This window comes from Pelodiscus sinensis, chromosome 5 (assembly GCF_049634645.1).
Source record: "Pelodiscus sinensis isolate JC-2024 chromosome 5, ASM4963464v1, whole genome shotgun sequence".
Classification (NCBI taxonomy): domain Eukaryota; kingdom Metazoa; phylum Chordata; order Testudines; family Trionychidae; genus Pelodiscus; species Pelodiscus sinensis.
The window spans coordinates 15,690,430-15,713,844 of record NC_134715.1 but is presented as its reverse complement, the minus strand read 5'-3'; the positions used below and the strand labels follow the sequence as shown (position 1 = coordinate 15,713,844).

At 45.9% G+C, this 23,415-nt stretch overlaps 1 protein-coding gene across 2 annotated transcripts in view; it reads left to right on the top strand.

The window, feature by feature from the left end:
• Positions 1 to 23,415, top strand: part of GPRIN3 (GPRIN family member 3) — a 98,576-nt gene that overhangs the window by 553 nt on the left and 74,608 nt on the right. For both annotated transcript variants that reach the window (XM_075929591.1, XM_075929592.1), the window contains exon 2: positions 1,135 to 1,182. The gene's annotated coding sequence lies outside the window, so the exon portion shown is untranslated. The remainder of the gene's footprint in view (positions 1 to 1,134; positions 1,183 to 23,415) is intronic.

Sequence of the window (23,415 nt, the reverse complement as noted above, 5' to 3'; positions counted from 1 at the left end):
TAGCCAGGTGCATAGTAAATTTCACAGCCTCTAATCCAAGTAAAGATTTAGTTGGGGTTGGTCCTGCTTTGAGCAGGGTGCTAGGCTCAATGTCTTCATGAGGTCTCTTTCAGCCCTAGGATTCTACCTCTGATAGGATTGCTCTGGTGTCCTCACTGCAGGGAGCAGCACTGTGTTCCCCCTTTGCTTCAAGTTAAGTGTGCCTAATTCCTAGGGACTAGAGCTGGGCAACTAGTATTCATCAATTAATCATGTGGGCAAATAATTCACTGGTTTTTTAACTGTATGCTTATCTGTCGTACTAAACTGTTCTCTGTAGAACTAAAATAACAGCAAGGCTTCGTCTACACTGCCAGTTTTTTTGGCAGAAAATATGCTAATGAGGGACTCATTAGCCTGAGTCATGCTCTCACTAGCATAGTTTCTGCTGTTTCTTTTTGTTCAAGGGGTTTTTGCACAAAAAGAAGCAGAGTGGACGGGGGTTTTTTTTGCACAAAAGCCCTGTTTTGTGCAAGATCCTTATGCCTCTCTGGGACAGGCATAAGGATCTTGTGCGATACAGGGCTTTTGTGCAAAAAAAACCCCCCAACATCCACGCTGCTTCTTTTTGCGCAAAAACCCTTTGCGTGAAAAGAAACAGCAGAAAATATGCTAATGAGCTTGCGACGCATGCTAAAGAGTCCCTCATTAGCATATTCTCTGCCAAAAAAAACTTGCAGTGAAGATGTAGGCTAAGGCTGTTATTTGCCCAATATTGTGAAATCAGTTGAAAAAAATATTTGATGAATATTGTTTGGCCAGTTGTAGCACCTAGGAATGAGATTGTACTGAGAACCCATGGTGTCATACATAGTAGATTGTACAGACATGGACTTCACTTGGACTAGTGGCCATGGGATCTAAAATATAATTGTGGCAAAACAAATAAGACCGGTTACTTGGCTTCTGACATTTTTCTAAATTAATTTCTTGACTTCAGCATGTTTCCCAGAAAGCTACCTAGTAAATCTTTGGGTTTACAACTGAGACGGTGGTAATAATGTCAAGCTGTCTTTATGCTTCCCCCTCCCAATTAATTAAAATGATTTATGTTTTGGACAAAGCTTCAGTAAAAAAGGTGTTTTGTAATTCTAGGAAACAGCATGCACACCAAGATCTGATTCTCCTCTCATTTACATCCACGTAAGTCAACTTACTGAAATTGCTGGAGTTACGTTGTTTAAAATTATGGGAAAAGAGGAAAATCGGGTATAGATTCTTATTAGCCAGACATGAATGCAGTTTGAAGTTCTACATGCAAATCCTTACACAATGGGGCCAAGTATATGGCCTCCTAGGGATGCATTTGCCATGATAGCACAATTTGATTGATGTCTTTATTTTTTCTTCTTATACAATAAGGAAGCTATAGAGGACGGGGCTGGGGATTGTTTTGCCTAGTTGCCTCTATTTTAGTTAAATGGACATTGTGAATCCTGTCTTGAGATAATGTGCAAAGACCTTGCACCAACTATGCCTGATGATGAAAAGGGAAGCAGGGCCAGCCCTGATTTTTCAGCTTGATCTCTCCAGTGCCTTGGAAGGGGAGATCTGACAACGAGAGAGGCTGTGGCACTTGATGCTGCTGGGGCAAAGGTACAGGAAGGGAGGATGTAACCTAATGAGGATAGAGGTGAGATCCTTCTCACCGAGATCTTCGAAATAATTTGGTGGTTGGGGAGTCGGTATGCTTCTGGGGTAGGGGTGGTTTTGGTTAGTATTACAGATAGGCATATGATTTAAAAAATCAGTGAATTATGTGCCCAATATCATGAAAACTCAGCACATGCCTTGGTAGGTAAGAATTAACGATGGAGGTGAAAGCAGTTTCATGCACACAACTAGTCATGTAGACAGTGATTCTGTCTCTGTGCTTTCCTCTGCACCGAAAACTGTTTTCTCAACATTCACTCTAACAAAATATTTACCAAAGGTTGGAACATTTTACTCCTCACTGTCTTGCTCCCAAGTTTTGACAAATATCTTAGAACGATCCCTGGCTTTTCAGTGAGCCAGAAACGCCTTGTAACTTAAGGAGACCCATGAACCCAAAGTTGCTTTCTCAGTTCTTTCTTTCATACCAACGCATAGAGGCTATGTCTACACTGCAGAGTTGTTGCACAAAAACAGGTGTTTTTGCGCAATAACTTGTGGAGCATCCACACTTCAAGCCCGTTCTTGCACATGAAAAAGTACACTAAAGCGTAAGAACACAGGGCTTTTTGCGCAAGAGTTATTCCTCTCCCCATGAGGAATAAACCTTTTTGTACAAGAACTCTTGCGCAAAAAGGCATGTGTGGCCAGGCAATGGGTTTCTTGCGCAAGAAACCCCTATGGCTAAAATGGCCATCAGAGCTTTCTTGCACAAGAGAGTGTCCACACTGCCGTGGATGCTCTTGCGCAAAAGCACATCTCTTGCACAAAAGCACTTGGCAGTGTGAACGCATCTTGCGCAAGAACATTTTGCACAAGAAATCTTGCACAAAAAGCTCTTGCGTAAGAAGCCTGCGGTGTAGACATAGCCTAAGAGAAAAGGAGTAAATTGATCAGTGCCCAAGTTCTTGGAAGATATGCTTCAAAATGTTAATCTGATTAACAGAAGGAAGCTACCATTTAGTATAAGAAACAAGTCTCAAATGGTTTCTTTTATTCATAGTGAACCTGCAGGCCCTCCAAAGAGCTAAAATCAGCATAGCTGCCACTGATCTTTCCCCTGAATGAGGGAAAATATGATTGAACTAGAGAGAGAGAAAGTGTCATTAAGTTTCTGAGAATTCTCATGAGGTCACTGGAACTGCACCCATTTATACCACCTAAGGATCTGGCTCGGCAGACTGCCAGCTTACGTGCTGGATAACTTTTTAGAGAGCACTAAGAATTTATTTCTTTATTTCAAAAATCCTTCCTAATGTGACTATCACAACAGCATCTAGGCAGGAAGGCCAGAATTTTCAATAGAACTCAGCATGCAAGGGTACAAGAGGGGTGTTAAGCACTTATGAAAATCTGGCCCGAATTAAGGTAAATTAATGGATGATGAGTAGAGCTAGTACAAAAAAATCTTTGACAGAATCATTTTCTTTTGGAAAATGCAGTTCCGTGGAAATCAAAAACCTTTGCAAAACTGCATTGATTTCAGTGAAATATCTTATGGAGAAATACAAGAAGAGAAGTTCATACAATGCATTTTTGGTATAAACGTTTGAATTTTTCACTTTGAAAGTAATTTTCATTTAGATTTTTTAAAATATTTTTATGACATCATGTTGATCAATCTGAAACTAACTTTTTTTCCCCAAAATTTTCCTTCACTGAAAAATTTGGGGTTTCATTCAGATTCAAAATGAAGCCAAATTTTGAAATCTCAAAATCCCTCCCTAATTTCTTCCTCACAGTTCTACTGATGAACTCTTAAAAATTCTGCCCTAGCCATAACATTTGAAAATCAGCTGGGAACGGTTTTGAATGCCTGGCACTGAATACAGTGATTAAGGCAAAGTCAGTGGCTGTCTTAGGTAGGTTACTTTTCTATAGATCACTTTGGAGTAACAAATTAGGAGGGAAGAAAATCTCAGTAGACAGACTATTGCCAACTTTCTTGGTCAAAAGCCAATAAACTTTCTTGGTCAAAAGCGTAGCGAGGGTGTTAGGCACCCGGGGGCGAAGGCAAAATTGGTGCCCCCTCCTGCCGAATGGTGGGGGCCCCAAATCTGTCGCATAGCTGAGCTCGACCCTGGGAGGAGCAGGGAACCTGTTATGGGTCAGGGGTCACTGACCTACAGAAAAATAAGTCAGGGAACAGACAAGTGAGATGCAAAAAAAACCTCCTAGCCCCCCTCCCCATACTCCACTGATGTGGCCCCAACTGAGTCACCTCCCTGCCCTGGCACCCCAGTCCCATGGAGGGTAGATAGAACTGAGGCTCAAAGCATCAGGCCAGATTAATTCTTCTGGGGTTTGAAGGTTAGTGGAATTTGTGGGCCCTTCCACACTCTGAGGTGGGGGTAAAATGAGGGATCCAGTGTGCGGGACAAGGCTGCCAGTGAGTGGGATTGGAATGGGGGTGCAGAATCTGGAAGGAAAATAGGCTACAGGAACAAGCTGGGGATAGGTGTCTGGCCAGGAGGTAGGAGGCAGGAGCAGAGTCCTGGTGAGGCCGTAAACAGGGGGCACCCTAAGCAGGGGGCAGGTGAGGCCCTGGGCAGGGCACTCAGGACTGGGCAGGGGGGCAGGGTACCAATGGGGGTTCTGGGCAGGAGGGCATGGTATTCATGGGAGTCTGGGGGGGGCAGGGCATTTGTGGAGTCTGGGCAAGGGAGCAGGTACCAGTGGGGGTTTTGGGCAGGGGGGCATGGTACTTGTAGGGGTCTGGATGGGGGGGCAGGGCACTCATGGGGGGTCTGGATGGGGGGGCAGGGCACAGCACTCAGGGGACCTGGGCAGGGGGCGCAGGGCACTCATTGGGGTCTGGACGGGGGGCAGGGCACTTGTGGGGGGTGTGGACGGGGGGGTGAGAAGCAGAGCACAGCACTCAGGGGGCCGGGGCAGGGTACTCGTGGGGGTCTGGATGTGGGGAGAGGGACCCCTAAGCTGGTGCTTGGGGGTCCCGCAACCAAGTCCGGGCACTCAGAAAGCATGTGTGCCGCTTGTTCCCTGAGCTGCTTCCTGAGTCTGAGCTAGCAGCTGTTTGCAACTCTGCCCACATTCGAGGCTTTATTTGATCTGAGGAAGTGGGTCTGGCCCACGAAAGCTCATCACCTAATAAACCATCTTGTTAGTCTTTAAAGTGCTACATTGTCCTGCATTTTGCTTCAGCTACCCCAGACTAACACGGCTCCATTTCTATCACTATTTTAATCAAGGATTATTGAAGGAGCCGAGCTCCAAGGCCCCTATTGTCCGGGGGAAATTAGCACCTCTTCAAAGTCAGCTTCAAATCAGCACCTTTTCAAAGTGGCTCTGGGGCTTGTTTGTCTGTAGCCCCAGGAGCAGGGAGGGAGGAAGACAGACCTGGGGAAGCCACAGTGCAAAACAAAAAGTTAAAGATGAACTTTGGGTGAGGTAACGCCATCACCGGCTTTTTCTTGGGGGGGCTGGGTCACCTGCTGGGGCACGGCCTGTTGGACTCCAGCTGCATCCCGCCCCCGCCAGCTCTGCTTCCCGCGCCCCTTCCTCTTGCCCCCCTCCTCCCGTCCAGCTCTCGCCCCAACTCCTGATACCCCCCCGCCAGCCCGCCCCCCTTCCTCCTGGCTGGTCCCTCCCCCCACTCACAATCAAGTGTGTCCATTTTTTGGGGGGTCTACCTGGTAACCTTAGAGCCAGGCACAGGAGGAAGAGAACAGCCGGGTAAGGGATTCTAACCTTTAAAGTGGCTTCTGCTGCCACCCAGCCCTGCTGCCTCAGCTCGCAGCGTGTAGAGAGCCGGGAGCACTTAGCCAACTCCCGGTCTCTGTTCAAAAGCATCACGTGGGCCAGAGCAGCGTGCGCTTTGCTCCCAGCCCAGCCCGGCGCCCCTCTGGCGTGGCACTCCAGCTTGCACCCTCTTCGCTACGCCTCTTTGCCTTCTGGGTTAGCCTGTCAAAAGCCTCTTTGCCTTCTGGGTTAGGCTCCCAATTTCTGATGGGACAGAAACATTGCAGTAGGTGGTTCTGGGTACATGTCATCAGCCTCCCATGATGCACTCATCTTCTCCCTTCCTCCCTGCTTGAAAGCAACAGCAAACAATCTTTTCACACCCTTTGTTCACTGGTTATCCATGCAGACACCACAACAGGGCAAAAGGAAGAATGCGAGGAGGCCACAAACACAGAAGTGCAGGAACCATTGAGTGGAGCAATTGGCATATGCTGTAGCAGTAGGTCCTGTTGACACGGTGGAACACTGATTCTGGTGCTGTCAGACAAGCACGGACTGGTGAGAGCACATAGTTATGCAGCTATGGGACGATGACCAGTGGCTACAAAACTTTTGCATGTGTAAGGCCACTTTCATGAAGAACAGCGTTACCAGGATGAGGCCCACTCTGACAGTTGAGAAGAAAGTGGCAGTAGCCTCCTGGAAGCTCGCAATACCAAATTGCTACAGTTAGTTGGGAATCAATTTGGAGTTTGTAAATCAAGGGTGGACTGCTGTGATCCAAGTAGCCAAGGTAATCAACATGCTTCTGCTAGGAAGGATAGTGATTTTTGAGAAATGTGATGGACATAGTGGATGGCTTCAATGCAAAGGGATTCCCTAACTGAGGTGGGACAATAGATGGAACTCATGTCCCTATCTTGGCACTTGACCATCTTGCCAAAAAGTACATAAACTGCAAGGGGTACTTCTCAAGGGTGTTGCAGGCACTGGCAGATCACGTTCGCCAACATCAGTGTGGAATGGTAGAGAAAGGTACATGATGTGCACATCTTTAGGAACTCCAGTCTCTTCAGAAACCCACAAGATGGAACTTTCTTCCCAGACTGGAAAATTACCATTAGAGATGTTGAAATGCCAATAGAGACCTTGGAGACCAAGTCTACCCCTTGATCCTGTGGCTCACGAAGCCATACACAGGCAGCCTGGACTGCAGTAAGGAGCAGTAAAACGCAGGCTAAGTAAGGGTATGTCTACACTACCCTCCTAGTTCGAACTAGGAGGGTAATGTAGGCATACCGCACTTGCAAATGAAGCCCGGGATTTGAATTTCCCGGGCTTCGTTTGCATAAGCAGGGAGCCGCCATTTTTAAAACCCCGCTGGTTCGAACCCCGTGCAGCGCGGCTACACGGGGCTCGAACTAGGTAGTTCGAACTAGGATTCCTATTCCGAACTACCGGTAAACCTCGTGGTTTATCAGAGAGTACATGGGAACTCTGTACTCCTGATACTTTTCCTGCACCTCTACTTCATGTACCTCATCAGCTCTGTTTGATCCCCCATGTGCCTCAAGGTCTCATCCTACATCTTACAGTTGTGTTCCCTGCATGTTCTCCTCTCCTCCTGTTCAGTGAGTATGCTCTGTAACATCATTCTCCTCCAAGCATTCAGTTGTGCTCTGTCAGTGCAGGCAGATTGCATTGGTTCATTAAAGATTTCATCCTGTGTACATTTTTTTCACCTTCTGATCTGTGCTGGAGGATCCAGGAGAGTGCCTAACAGAGTCACTGTTGCAGCTGCATGGAGAAAAAAACGCAAGGGGTGGGGACTGGGACATTGTAGGGGCTCATGCAGTCATGTGCCGGACAATTGGAAAAAGGCAAATGTAGTGCCCATCTTTAAAATAAGAAAGTAGGAGAACCCAGGGAACCACAGACGAGTCAACCTCACCTCCGTCTCTGGGAAAATTATGGAGGGGAGCCTCAAGGAACCATTTTGAAGCACTTGGAAGAGAGGAAAGTGATCAGGAATTCACCAAGGGCAAGTCATGCCTGACCAATCTAATTGCCCTTTATGATGAGGTAACTGGCTCTATGGACATAGGGAAGTCGGTGGATGTGATATACCTTGACTTTAGCAAAGCTTTTGATATGGTCTCCCACAGTATTCTGGTCAGCAAGTTAAAGAACTTTAGATTGGATAAATGGATTGGTAAGGTAGATAGAAAGCTGGCTAGATTGTCAGTCTCAAAGGGTAGTGATCAACAGCTGGATGTCTGGTTGGCGGTCAGTATCAAGTGGAGTGCCACAAGAGTTAGTTCTAGACCTGATTTTGTTAACATCTTTATTAACGATTTGGCTGAGGGGATAGATTGAACCCTTGGCCATCAAGTTTGCAGATGACATTAAGTTGGGGAAGAGGTAGATACGTTGGAGGGTAGGGATAAGGTCCAGGGTGACCTAGACAAATTGGAAGATTTGATCAAAAGAAATCTGAGGAGGTTCAACAAACACAAGTGCACAGTCCTGCACTTGGGATGGAAGAATCCCAAGCATGCCACAGGATGGGGACCAACTGGCTAAGCAGCAGTTCTGTAGAAAAGGACCTGAGGATTACAGTGGATGAGAAGCTGGGTAGGAGTCAACAGTGTGTCCTTGAAGCCAAGAAGGCTAATGGCATATTGGGGTGCATTAGGAGGAGCATTGCCAGCAGATAAACTGAAGTGATTATTCCCTCTTTATTCTTCACTGGTGAGGCCACATCTGGAGTCTTGCGTCCAATTCTGGGCCCCCCACTATAAAAAGGATGTGGACACATTAGAGAGAGTCCAGTGGAGGACAACAAAAATTATTAGGGGGCAGGAGCACATGACTTATAAAGAGAGGTTGAGGGATTTGATCTTATTTATTCTTTACTATAGTACAGGCAGTCCCCGGGTTATGTACAAGATAGGGACTGTAGGTTTGTTCTTAAGTTGAATCTGTATGTAAGTCGGAACTGGCGTCCAGATTCAGTCGCTGCTGAAACTGATCAGTTTCAACAGCGGCTGAATCTGGACGCCAGTTCTGACTTACATACAGATTCAACTTAAGAACCCCAGGCGTCCCCAAGTCAGCTGCTGCTGAAACTGATCAGCGGCTGATTCCAGGAAGCCCAGGGCAGGGGCTTCCCGTAGTCAGCCACTGGTCAGTTTCAGCAGCGGCTGACTTGGGGACACCTGGGGCAGAGCAGCTGGGGTGCTGCTGGGTTGGTCCAGCAGCGCCGCCGCTCCTCGGCGCTACTGGATCAACCCAGCAGCACCCCAGCTGCTCTGCCCCAGGTGTCCTGATTCAGCCGCTGCTGAAACTAATCAAAGCAAAGCCAGAGCAAAGCCTCAGAGCGCGGGACCCCTCGCCTCCCCGGCTTTGCTCCAGGTGTCCCTGGTCTGCTGGAGACGGTCCCCAGCAGACCAGGGGCACCCGGAGCAGCTTTTCTCGCCCCGGAGATCGAGGTGGCGGGACCGCTGCGCTCTGGGCGGTCCCGCTGCCTGCGAGCTCCGGGGCGAGAAAGCCCTGTTCGTAAGTGCGGATCCGACATAAGTCGGATCCACGTAACTCGGGGACTGCCTGTATTGCCAAGAGTTAACTGTAACTAAATGAATCTGTAGATTCCTTTAAGTACACTATGAGTAAGAACATTTTCTCTTTTCTTCCACACAAAGAATGGATATTTTGTAATACTTACAAAGGTTTTATCTCCTTGGCCTCAAGGTAATATGTATTCTCGTAGTAGCGTTTATCATTGGGGACACATCTACACGATGGATAAAGTTGAATTAAGCAACGCAACTTCAGCTATGACAATTGCGTAGTTTTAGTTCGAAACAGCATAATTTGGCTTTTGGCATTATCTAAACAGCACGAAGTCAAAGGAAGAACACTCTTCCTTTGACTTCCCTTACTCCTCATGAAATTAGGGTTACAGGAGTCAGAGTAAGAAGTCCTCTAGCTCGACATTATTTCACAATAAAGGCTTGTAGTGTAGTGTAGACATGCACTATGTTATTTTAGAATAATGTCAGTTACTCTGAAATAATGCTGCTGTGTAGACATAGCGTGGGTGACTAGATACTGTCTAGTGCCTAGCAGGAAAATGATAGAAATGTAGCCGTGTTAGTCTGGGGTAGTTGAAGCAAAATGCAGGACAATGTAGCACTTTAAAGACTAACAAGATGGTTTATTAGATGATGAGCTTTCGTGGGCCAGACCCACTTCCTCAGATCAAATAGTGGAAGAAAATAGTCACAACCATATATACCAAAGGATACAATTAAAAAAATGAACAAATATGAAAAGGACAAATCACATTGCAGAACAGAAGGGGGAGCAGGAAAATGGTTAACATCTCTTCCCAAGCACTGGAAATAATACAGCTTTTTCCTTCCTTGAAGGAGCTGCCAAGTTTCCCCACTCTGGCAGGAGGAAGGGAAGGAGAAGGTATGGTGGGGGGGAATTACACACTTAGAAGACATTGTAAGAGGAGGGACCTATTAAAAAATCAGTTCCTGGTTTTGACATAAATTGTAATTTAATCCTACTGAGATTGTACAATTAGAATGGCTTCTTTTTGCTTCATTTATTTGACCCCAGGAAAAAAACAACTTTCTGAGTTATTTTTCGTTCACTTTGCATGGTTATCATCACAGTAACATTCAAATGTCTATTGATTAGCCCTTTTGTAATACAATTATTTTGGCACCAGAACAGCAAAGTGTTATCCTCCAGCATCTAATCTCCTGTGAAGACATTCTACATGTGTGATTTAGGGAGCTGACTTAATCACACACATGCATTTACTCTTCATTTTACCATTTGCTTAGGCTCTTTTAGGCTTTCTGACTGCAGATCCCAAAGTCGGTAGAAATTTAAGCTAATAGTGTTGGTTTCCATTTCAAATCCACCCAACTCACTGTAGCAACCTGGAAATTAGCAGATATAGGAGATTTGCTGAGTGTGGCCAGTGGCAGCTTATTCCAATGAGAGGCTCCTCTGTATTCTAGATTCTCATGGAGAGTTAAAAAGAACAAGAATCACCACAAAGGTTCAGTCTCTTAGCACCTGTCCAAAGGATGAGGCTCTAAGTCAGTTGACTCACTTAAACCCTGTGATAGTAAATTCCCATCAAAGGTGCAGCAGGCAATGAGTTATCTTTCCTGTGCTGACATGCATTCAAATTGTGTTATCTCTTTTATGAGAGAGTGAAAGATTTGTTATCTCTGTTATCTTTTTTTATAGAGGTACATCTAGACAGCAGCACTATTTCGGGATGCTGGAAGTATCCCGAAATAGCTATTCTGCGTCTTTAAACACACCATTGTTTTAAAATATATTTCTAAATAACGGGCATGCTAGTCCAACATCCCTATAGCCCTCATTCAGACTTGTTGGAATAGCACTTTATTTCGAAATTAGATTGAAATAAGATATGCAATTTGCAGAGCTCGAATTGCTTTATCTTATTTCGACATATGGGTGCAGTGTAGATGCACCCTAAGGCTACTTCTACACTGCAATGCTGTTTTGGGATACCAGAATCTTAACAGCAAGCCCATATTTCAGACTTGCTATTCCAACATCTCTGTAAACCTCATTCCATGAGGAGTAAGGGACATTTCAGAATAGCGGGTTATTTTGAAATTTTGCACTGTGTAGACAGTGCCAAATTACAAAATAAACTATTTTGAAATAAGGTTGAAATAAGATATTTGTGTAGCTCAAATTGTGCATCTTATTTCAAGCTATACTGCAGTGTAGACACACTCTAAAAGAATAAAAGATTTGGGATTAGGTTCAGTTTCATTCAATAATCTCCCTTTGTCTAGTCAACTAGAGTCTAGCTACTTTTTAGCCCAGTAGAATTTGATATAATCTCTAACATTTTTGTAAGAGATTTTGGCTTCAAATATTCCCAAAAGTGTCCTGCTCTTCACACTAAAAGGCTACGTCTACACTGGCCCCTTTTCCGGAAGGGGCATGTAAATTTCACCAGTCGTCGTAGGGAAATCCGCGGGGGATTTAAATATCCCCCGCGGCATTTAAATAAAAATGTCCGCCGCTTTTTTCCGGTTTTTAAAAAAGCCGGAAAAGAGCGTCTACACTGGCCCCGATCCTCCGGAAAAAGCGCCCTTTTCCGGAGGCTCTTATTCCTACTTTGAATTTGGAACTTTGAAGTAGGAATAAGAGCCTCCGGAAAAGGGCGCTTTTTCCGGAGGATCGGGGCCAGTGTAGACGCTCTTTTCCGGCTTTTTTAAAAGCCGGAAAAAAGCGGCGGACATTTTTATTTAAATGCCGCGGGGGATATTTAAATCCCCCGCGGATTTCCCTACGACGACTGGTGAAATTTACATGCCCCTTCCGGAAAAGGGGCCAGTGTAGACGTAGCCAAAGAGTTCTGTTTACTTGACATCTTTGCTACTCCAATGGAAACAGAATGTGTTTGCTTTGTTGTCTGATCTGATCCAAATTCCAGTGAAGTCAGCAGAAAGACTCCTACTAATATGTATGGGAGTTGGATTGGGCCAACAGAAAGTGATTGGTGCCATGACCCTACTTAAAAACAAAAAAGGGCAAAAGCATTGTAGCTGTGAACTATCCAGCAAGCTTACCAAAAGTTTCCTCTCAAGGTCATCTGAATAAGTGGGTTTTGCTGATTAAAGTTATCTATCTATCTATGTTAGTCTTTAAGGGTGTGTCTAGACTACAGGGTTTTTTCGAAAAAAGTGGCCTTTTTTCGAAAAAACTTCCCCATGTCTAGACTGCTGCCGCATTGTTTGGAAAGTAAATCAAAAGAACGCAGCAGTTTTTTCGACCACGGAAAGCCTCATTTTACGAGGAAGAATGCCTTTTTTTCAAAAATGCTCTTTTGAAAAAAAGGCACTATGTAATGCAAACTGGGCTTTTTCGAAAGAGAGCATCCAGATTGCCTGGGTGCTCTCTTTCAAAAAAGCAGCTTGCTTTTTCAAAAGTACTGGTTGTAGTCTAGACGTTCTTTTTCGAAAGAGGTTTGCCGTCTAAATGTAGCCTAAGGTGCCACAGGACCTCGTTGTTTTTAAAGTTACAGATTAACATGGCTACCCCTCTGAGACTTTGACCACAAGCTCAGTGAGTCTACAGTCTGCAATATGAGCACTCTGCAGAGATGTCCTGCATTCCACAAAACCAGCACTCTCAAGAAAAGCAGGCAGAACAGATGGTGATGATTGTGTAATTTTTGGATGAAGGGCTAGACTGAGCTTGTTTGGAAAAGCCTTGCATTGGGGACAATGCATGTCAGTAGGGCAAGATATTCCCCTCAGTTCCCTAGTACATGAGGGATTGCACACACCCTGGCTACTTTTGGACAAAGGGTGCCAGGATGTGCGCAATGGTTTTTGAAACAGCCTTCCACTCACCTCAAACGAAAAGGTACATTCCATTTCAATACAACCCCCCTCAATGCAAGTTGCTAATGGCCCAGGCATCATTATGTAATTAACGGTGAGTTTCCATTTCGCTAGTGCTGCAGCTGGGGAGAACGATTTAACTTAACCAGTAAGAAAGGAAGTATTAAGCAAAGGTATTAAATAGATTAGGTGCTTTAACTTTCCCATGTCAGTTTACCAAACTTCATTTTAAATATAATTAATATTTTACTTTATGTCCAACACAATGTTGAAACCTTTTGTCTTTATTTATGGCGGGGCAGGGGAACCTTTTTGGGTCAGGGACCACTGACCCACAGAAAAATCAGTTGGGGACTACACAAGTGAGAAGCACAAAAAAATCCAACAACCTTGAAACCCTCCAACCCTCACTGATGTGACCCCCAACTGAGACACCTCACTCACCTGGCATCCCAACCGGGAAGGGGGAGGGACAGGGAGGACTGAGGTTCAGGGCTTGCCATAGGCCAGATTAACTCTTCTGGGTTTCCAGCATTAGTGGATTTTGTGGATTCCCCTAGGCTCTGGGGTGAGGCCAAAAAAGAGTGATTCACTGTGTGGGATGGGGCTGCCAGCAAGTGAGGTAAAGATGGGGGAGCAGGATCTAGGCATGAGGGGGTGAGGTCTGGGTGGGAGGTAGGCTGCAGGAGCAGGCTGGGAGTAGTGTGTCTGGTCAAGGGGAAAGGGAGCAGAAGCAAGGGAGGTGTAGTGTGTGGCCGGGGGAGAGTGCAGGAACAGACTGAAGGTGTGGGGTCTCGGTGGGGGTTTGTGTGAGAGGGTGGAGGTGCAGGGTTTGGGCATGAGGGGAAGGGGAGGCACTTACTTGCCTTTACACCCCCGCTGCTCCCAGGCACCGTGTCTCAGGCCATAGCCCCCTGCTGCTTCCATTGGCCAGATTCCAGCCAATAGGAGCACCAGGGAAAGCCTCCAGGCAATGCGCCTGTGCGATGCTGTTTTCCCCCCTGGGGGAGGGGGAGCAGCAGCATGCGGAGCCGCTTCTGGCTCCACTCTTTCCCATGAGCCAGATCCAGTGAGACTTTCTTCCCTCCGCCCTGCCCCCAGCGGGAAGCTGGCACTCCAACCTTGCGGGAGCGGAGGGATCGAGGCTGGAGCACCAGTGCAGGCTCCCCACTGAGGACACAGACTGCAGTTTGAGAACCACTTCCATACAAGGTTGTCCTGCTCCTTACTCCCTCCCCATTCACTGCACAGTCAGAATCTAGTCTAAGACATGAACATTTTTCTTATACAATGTTACATTTAATTTTCCTTGTTTACTTAAAGGGTCATCCTATATATCTGTGGTCCCCAGCGCGGTGCCTGCGGGAGCCATGGCACCCACCGGGGCATTTATGTGCACCCACCTAGTCTGCATTAGGCACACCCTAATGCATGCGAGGACTGGCCTGGCGGGACAGAGCCACCGGGCTCCACACTCCTGCACTGGAGCCGGTAGGGGCGCTGCTGGCACTTACAGCCCTGCCAGAGGACCCCATTGGGCTGAGGGACTCTGATGAGGAGGCCGGCAAGCTGACCCCGCCGGGAAAGGTACCGGGCCAGAGGAAGGAAAAGCGGGCATGGCCACGAGAGGCGTGAGCATGCGCCGTCAATCCAGGTGGTGCCAGGGCTGCAATCCAGGTGGTGCCAGGGGTTGAAGTCACATGCAGTGCTCTGGAGGGGGTGGTGCCACGTCAGTGTGGCGTTGCGGCGCCGTTTTTTAAAATGGCCAGCTGTGGATTGGGGAAGGAGGAGGAAGGAGATGTGCCAAGTGGGGCGTGGGGGAGCAAAGCCTGGCTAGAGGCGGGACGGCGGTGAGCGCACCTGGCGGGGCGGTCGTGTTGTCATGGGCCGGGGCTGTGAACGCCGAGTGACCCAGCTCCAGGTCCGGCACGTGGTCTGGAGCCTGGGCTGCAGGGACTTCTGGGGCCCAATTGCAGCAGACTCCAGCCCTGCAAACTGGAAGGCAGAAGGGAAGGGAGGGAAGGAGAAGAATGGGGGGAAAGGGTGGGAGAGGAAGGGACTTGTGCTGATGGGAGGGGGGCAGGTCAGGAGAAGAAAGGGGAAGGCACCAAGGGGCAGGATGGAGGAGACACAAATGCCGGGGGTGAGGGGGCAAGTGGAGACAATGAGGAAAAGGGCAGGAGGGCAGGTGTCAGTGGGAGGGGGGACAAGGTGATGCTGAGAGAGAAGAGGGTAAGGGTATTGGGGCTAGAGGGGGGAGGTGCTGGGAGAAGGCTTGAAAGAAGGGGTGGGCATGAGGAAGGCGGGGATGGAGCAAGCAAGTCATGAGTGAGGGCATGGGGGGAACAGGAGCAGAGGGTGGTGAGAGGGTAGGCATCAGGGAAAAAGAGGGCAAAGGGGGCAGTGAGGGAAGGGGGAGGCACCAGGGGATTCTGGGGGTGAAGCAGAAGGGCAGACACCTGCAGGGGAGGGACCAGCACCAGAGGAGGGCAGGGCAGGTGTGTAGAGGGAGGTGTTAGGAGAGGGGGTAGCTCACATGATCAGAGTGGGGCTACTGGAGGAGTGGGCACAGGGGGAAGAGAAGGGCTGGTTGAGGGGGGCAGGTCTCAGGAAGGCTGAGGGCAGTGAGAAGGGCAGGAATCAGGACAGCAGAGGAGGGTGAGAGGTTGAGGGGGCAGCAGGCACCAGGGGAGCTGATGGAGCAAGAGGAGGAGACATAGTAGGGATGAGGAGTGTGAGATTTAAAGGTGCCATGATTTTTTTGGGGGGGGGAGGGTGCTTTTTTTGCTCAACAACATTTGGACATCCCCCCCTTTTTATTAATGCAGAATTTTGTTTAAAAATGAATTACAATATAATTAACATAAAACTTATCCAACTATATTAAGTTTCTATCAAATTTACCCAATTCACATTTAATATGAAAATAGCAAATTCACATGGTAAGGTGAAAGAGTAATTGCTGAATAATTTAATACCTTTTACATGTAAAATTACTTTTTTTATCTTGTAGATTCATATATTAAATATGATGTTTTCATATTATTTAATGTATACATACAAAATAAGCCTTGAAAAATTGTTGGCGCCCGCCACACTCTTCTGAAAACATGAATGTGCTATTGGCCACAAATAGGTTGGGGACCACTGCTATATATCAAATACTCAAAAACTATGGTGATTGGCATGGTATAAAACTCTAAAGACAGTAGAATGTTCTGTTTTTCTAAGTAGAACTTTAGAGTGGGGTTAAGGACACAAAATAGTCCCCAAATTAACTCTAAAGTTAAAACTAAACGATTAGAAAATATATATGGGTATGTCTACACTACCCCGCTAGTTCGAACTAGGAGGTTAATGTAGGCATACTGCACTTGCAAATGAAGCCCGGGATTTGAATTTCCCGGGCTTCATTTGCATAAGTGGGGAGCCGCCATTTTTAAAACCCCGCTGGTTCGAACCCCGTGCAGCGCGGCTACATGGGGCACGAACTAGGTAGTTCGAACTAGGCTTCCTAGGTTGAACTACCGTTACTCCTCGTGGAATGAGGAGTAACGGTAGTTTGAACTACGAAGCCTAGTTCGAACTACCTAGTTCGTGCCCCGTGTAGCCATGCTGCACGGGGTTCGAACCAGCGGGGTTTTAAACATGGCGGCACCCCGCTTATGCAAATGAAGCCCGGGAAATTCAAATCCCGGGCTTCATTTGCAAGTGCAGTATGCCTACATTACCCTCCTAGTTCAAACTAGGAGGGTAGTGTAGACATACCCTATGTTATTCAGTTGGATCAAAATACAGATAAAATAGCAGATTTATGTCTTTATGTTAAATGCACCAAATTTAATATAATCAGTATCTATTTCATCAGTGTTTTCATACGTGTTAATGGGGTGAACATAAAGGTGTTTGCAGATGGCACAAAATGAAAGTTTTGTTCAAATTACAATGAACTGCATATAACAAGAGAGTGGAGCCAGCAAAGCTAGGTGCATGATTGATAAAATAAATAGCTGATTAATTCAAAGTAATGCATATTGGAACAAATAATCTTAAGTACCCATACTGATGGCTGGGTTCCAAATGAACTAACTAGCCCGTAAAATGTCCTGGCATCACTATGGTCTACTCAATAGAAGCCTCTTCTTGATTCCCCATAGCATTTAAAAACTGTTCGGATGTATAAAGAGATACATAAAATAATGGAATTATAAAATTTTCAGTAATATGTTGAGATCATATCGTATTCCACTTTGGTTACCCTGCCTATAAATAAAGTTATAGCAGAAACAGAAAGGGTTCTTAATACTGGGATACTTTTGTTGCTTGTTGAGTATAACTTACAGCTACACCTAAATAAACTGTTCTTCGTGAGAGACTCAGGCAGAACAGTTTTTACTACAGGCAGTCCCCGGGTTACGTACAAGATAGGGACTGTAGGTTTGTTCTTAAGTTGAATTTGTATGTAAGTCAGAACTGGTACATATTATAGGGAAAACTCTAGCCAAACATTTCTCCAGAGCTCAGTTTTATTCTCCCACACCTCACTTCCCTCAGTTTTTTATTCTCAAGCTGAGGTGTCTGCTGAGAAAAGCCGCTCCGCGTCTCCCTGGTCTACTGGGGGGCGCGCTAGCTTCGCGTCTCCCTGGTCTGCTGGGGGGAAGCAGCTAGTCCGATGTAAGTCGGATCCATGTAACCCGGGGACTGCCTGTAGTTATATGCAGTTTCTAAAAATAACTGCCATCACATTTGACAACAAGCATTTATTCAAGATCTAACTCATATTCATTCTAATAAACAGAGCTAACATAACAAACAGCAGTAGCAATGTCTGATGACAATAATATTACAGATCTGGACTTAGTAATAGGAAAGGGAAAACATATAAATGAGAAAAAAATTGACAAAATTGGGTTTGCTTGCGTGGAGAACAGATTGATAAGAGGGGATTGGAGAAGAGTTTAAAACGGCAAACCAGACGCTTCCTCATAATACAAGACAAGGGAGCATGCCATGAACTGGCAATCTGAAAAATTAAAGACAAACTGTTTTTCAGAGGAGACAATCATCCTGTGACTCCTTGTCATGGGAGTCCACTGAGCCCAAAGCTTAGTAGGATTCAAATGAGGATTAGATATTTATATGGTGAATATGAACACCCACAATTACTACAAGTTGGATAAAGTGTTCTTAAGAATATAAAGCTTTATGCTTCAAGACTCTAATTAATGGGGTTAGAAAAAAGTCTCCCATCTGGATAAGTTATTTCACTGCAAAGGTACCTTTCACCTTCCTTTGAAGCAGATGGTTCTGGCTTCTGTGACAAGAAACTAGATTACATGGGCTGTTGCTTTGATCTGTTCCCCCATTATACTTCTATATTTCTGTGCTTAGCTCCTCCTTCTACATGCCTGATAGGTTACAGTTTTGCCGAAACTCAAGGGGTTTTTAGCCATAATAATTATCACTAGTAGGGGTGAAAGTAACTTCAGTTTCTTACAGGTACTGCCCTATTTTGCAACCCTCCCACCTTAAGGGGGGCCGGGGGAGGGATGGTCATGATAGGACAGTGCCTGTAACAAATTTAAGTGTGGGATGGAATGTGGAGGGGGGGCCTCAGGGCTGAGGGTTGGAGAGAGTGTGGGTATGGGGGCTGGGGTCGTGGGGGAGGTGAAGACAGGGGGTTCCGGAGTGTTTGAGGGGGAGGGGAAAGAAATCAACAATTAGAATGTCCTTGCTAAATGAGGCTGATAAGAATTCTTAGTACCCAGTCTAAGTTCCCTTTGTTTGGTTTTTTTATGTCATAGGCATCAAACCTGCAAATGAAATTAAGTTCTGTAGCTTCTCTCTCCAGCTGGCTTTTGAAATTTGTTTGAAACAATATGGTGACTTTGAGATCCATTGATGAGTGCCCAGGCAAGTTAAAATGTACCCCAACAGGTTTCTGTGTGTTGCCTTTTCAAATATCTGATTTGTCTCCATTAATTATTTCTCGTAGATACTGCCCAATACACATGGCAGTGGGGCATTACTGGCATTTGATGGTATAGATCACATTAGTAGATGTGCAGTTGTATGAGCCTCTGATGTAGTGCTTTACATGGTTAGGTCCTGTGATGATACCTCCTGAATGGATGTGTGGACAGAGATGGCATCAGAGTTAATTGCAGGGGTGGGTTCCTGGATGAGTATGATGGAGGTGTATTGTGTGGTTATTGGAAAGAATTTGTGTGAGGCGAGGGGGTTGTCTGTAGGTGAGGACTGGCCTTTCCCCCAAGCTTGTGAGCGTGAGAGATCATTTTCCAGGATAGGTTGTAGATTGTTGATAATGCATTGGAGGAGTTTAAGTTGGGGCCTGTAGGTCAGTGGTCACCAACCAGTAGATCGGGATCTACTAGTAGATCTTGGAGCCTCTGGCAGGTGATCCTGACTGGTTTGGCCAAGAGCCTACCAAGCACAGCACTTCAACTGCCCCTCCCCCTACTGCTGAGCATCTCCTGCCCTTTGCCTTGGAACTGCCTCCCCCCTCCCCCCCATGAGCCTCCTGCTTGATGAGCAGGGGAGGAAGAAGAGGGGCACTGATGTCAAGGTGCTCCCTCTCCACACTGTATCCTATCTCAACAGAGGAGAGAGGGGGCACAACAGGGCTTGGGAAGGAGTTTGTTGGCTGCTTTTGGGAGTGGTGCAGGGCAATGGCAGGGGTGAGTTAGCCCCACTGCACCACCACCCAGAAGCCACCTGAGGTCAGCAGTGCCCAGTCAGAGCCCACATCCTGAAACCCTAGCCCAGTCATGAACCCCCTCCTGCATCCCAAACCCCTGCCTTAGCCCTGAGCACCCCTGCATCCAAACACCCTCCCAGAGCCTGCATCACCCCACCAGTACCCCCAACTGCCTGTCCCAAGCTCAGCTCAGAGCCCCTCTCACACTCCAAATCCCTTAATCCAAGATCAGAGCCTGCACCCCAACCTGCTGCCCCTGCCTGGTGAAAGTGAGGGAGGATGGGGGAAGGATGGAGTGAGCAGGGGCAGGGCCTCTGAGAAGGGGCACAAGTTAGGTGGGGCAAGGATATTTGGGTCTGAGGTAGATCTTGGATTGCACTTAAATTTAAAAAGTGATCTCATGCTTATAAAGGTTGGAGACCACTGCTGTAGGTGATGACAAGTAGCGTCCTGTTTTCTTTGTTGGGCCTATCTTGAAGCATCTGATGTCTGGGTACTTGTCTGGCTGTCACTATATTATTTTAGACCAATTTCAACAGGGAAGCTACAGAACTTAATTTAATTTACAAGTTTGATATCTACAACAGAAGTCTAAATAAAGACTTTGGCTGGATGGCTCACTACCTCTCACATCCTGATGACATAAAAAAACCAAACAAAGGGTATTTAGAGTGGGTACTAAGTAGTCTTATCAGCTTCATTTAGCATAGACACTCTAATTGACAATTTCTTTCCCCTTTTCTCCTTTTTCCTTCTCTCTCCCATCCCCTCTCTGTGCTATTTATTTGAAAACTGAACCCCTTAAACTCCATTCATCTGAAGAAGTGGGTTGTGCTCACGGAAACTCATGATACCATCTACATTTTTTGTTAGTCTCTAAGGTTCTGCAAAACTATTGGTTGTTTGTTTTAAGTTTTTCCAGTTACAGACTAACATAGCTACCCCTCTGAAAATTTCATCACATGATTGTTATAAGCCACTCATGAGATGAGGTTTTGTTTTATACAGCATGTTTCACATTTGCAGGAACAATACTGAATAGGAAAAACGTGTAAAAAGGAAATAACAGAATGTAGAATTAATCACATGTAAATGCACTATACAACCAACAACGCAAGTGTAATGACAGAGACGAGAAAGTTCCCATCATAACAAGGAAATTGCAGCTAACTAGAATCAGAAGTTGTCAGGAGACCTATGCTGAGGCTATCTGAGAACTCGCTGGTGTTGTAGCACTTTGTTTCATCAAGTATTTCAAAATGAAATGTGACATAACTGCTGAAGCTGTAGTCACTGGTGTAAGGATTAATATAACAAAGTGGCGTTAAATAAATGTAGACTTTGCTCACATTAGCTTATTTTTCATTTTATGGTTTTTTGTTGGGTTTTTTTTTTTAAGCCAGAAAGTTTAAGGGGAGAAATTCAGAAAATCGTGAAGAAAACTGTGAGCTGTACCCATTCTCCCTCCCCATAAGCTGCATTATCTGTCCCAGTCTAATGATGTAAGAGTGCTATTATTGTGGCAGAACTGTGCATTCATTTATGAGATGCCTGGTACAGATCATTAAGTATGTGAAAGGTGAAAGAAGCATGAGATGCTGTGCAGCACGTGGAATGACTATTTACTGCACTCCCTGGGTTGTATGGCGAGTGCATGATCAGAGATAGTGCACATACCACACCACTTCACATACTGTTTTCTTTCATAATGGACCTGGCTCTAATGGTACAGATATGGCATCATACAATACAGCTCTTTCATATTAGAAGACAACACTATCTTCCCACTCCAAAGAGAATATTTTTCTTTATTCACTTATATTTTGTTCTTAAGAAGGGGGCCTGAGAAACCAATACACCATCAGAAACCTAACTGTTGATAAATAAAAACTGTGTTTATGGTGTTTTTCAGCACAATTCTCAATGGGAATTATGCCAAGAGCCCTACAAATCCACAGCTATCCATTTTACATCCCTGGGTATCCACATCCATGAATGTGGCTGCAGATATCTACAGATCATTTCTGAAGATCCACATCTGTATCTGGGCAGGGCTCTACTTATGCCTGATTAAGAAATGCAAGATCAGGTACACAGTGTGCGCATTTGGGTTGTTTTCATTTACTTTTCACAATATTTTTAACCATTTTTCTTAAAGGACACAAAATATGCTGTATAAAACATGATTGAATATAATTATAAGACAGTATTCATTATTAGGCATCTCACAATGAACGTGTACAAAACTAAGATACAAACACTATAACAAACAAAGGACCCGAGCTTCAGCAGTGTAAACTGACATAGATTTTCATTACCCAAAATGTTACTGTAGCACCTGGTTACCTTCTTTAAGGCCAATCTGCTTACAGGTTTTGGTGGACAGGTCTGGGTTCTTCTGGATCCCGCCACCCACTCAACTTTATTTTTTCCAATTGATTTATTTGGCAGTGCCTCCATCCCCCTCACTGCTTCCTGGCAGGGTCACCAGGGCAGCTTGGGAGGAAAATTCTAACCCAGGGGAATCCCCACGTACTTGCCAGATAGTTGGAGACTCCCAGAAAATACACAAACACATACACTATATTAAACACAATTATATTAAACAGGAGACAAATAGAATAGGGTAAAACACTATTTTTAGGGTCACTGGTGCCCAGCAACTGTAAGGTCAGTGTCCTGTTGGTACACGTACTTTGTTGGGGCCCTTGATGACTTATGACCACAAATTGCTTCTCTGCAGTGGTTTAGCAGTGGGGCTGACTGGGTCCAGTACAGCCCAAAGGACTCCCAAGTGGGAGAAGGTGGTAAATCCCTCCACAGGTTTAATATGCAGCATGTTATAAAATCCCTGACTAACTAAAAGATGGTTCACTCACACACTCCGTGAATGAGCCTCAGGTTGAGAGATGACTCAGTCACTGCAGAGGGGCTGGTCTCTTCTGGCAGGGATCCTCATCAGTCAGGAATCAGGCTGCTTTGGTCCCAGAATTTCTCCTCACCACAAAGGGGTGCAAGGCTCAAGGTGCAGGCCACACAACTGCACCAAAATTCAAACTATAATCTCCTACCCCAGCATTCAGACCCACACAGCAGGCAGCAGCCCTGAACCAGCAGACAGAGCAGAGCTGACCATGCGGTGGCTGGTCTCACCCATGGAGCCAGAGAGCTAATTCAGCCTGGCTAGGGAAGCCTCCCAGCAAACTCCACAAACTGGGCATCAACAGTGGAGACATAAAACCCAGCGGAGGGATCCTGCCTTCAGGTCCCTAGAGGCTAGTTCTCAGGGGGAAACCCCGCATGCAGGCCTGGGGCTTACTAGCTCCCATACAGCCAGCCCTCCCCTTGCCCTGGCTGGCTCCAGAACCCCCCACCACAGCTCCTCCTTCCCCTCCAGAACTCCCTGGGAGGGGCATCTCACTCCCTATGGGTTGCCGGGCGGACTCTGTCCCTGGTAGGGAGGGGGAGCCAAGGCAAACTCAGTGTGCCTCTCCCTGAGCTGCCAGCAGACAGAGCCCTGGGAATCTAGGTAATCTCCTTGGAGGTTACATTACATTGGAAATTTTTTCAGTTATTCCATATCCTATGTTTCCATGAGCATGAATCCCTTTTATTTCTTTCAGCAAGTTATCCACACACCTTATACCTCATATTTCTGCTACCCTTCTGTGACAAGTATAGCAATTTCCTGCAGTATTCTGGACAACCCGTAGTATTCAATTAAGTTTAAATATCTTAGGAGTTCACTGTAGTAAAAATGCAAAGGGTAGTGTTATTGTAGGATATTATGTAACATCTGAAGTGGGAAACTATGTCTAGGAATGTTAACTATCATGTTTTTGTGTAACTAACTGAAATTTTAGCAGTTACATATTTACACAC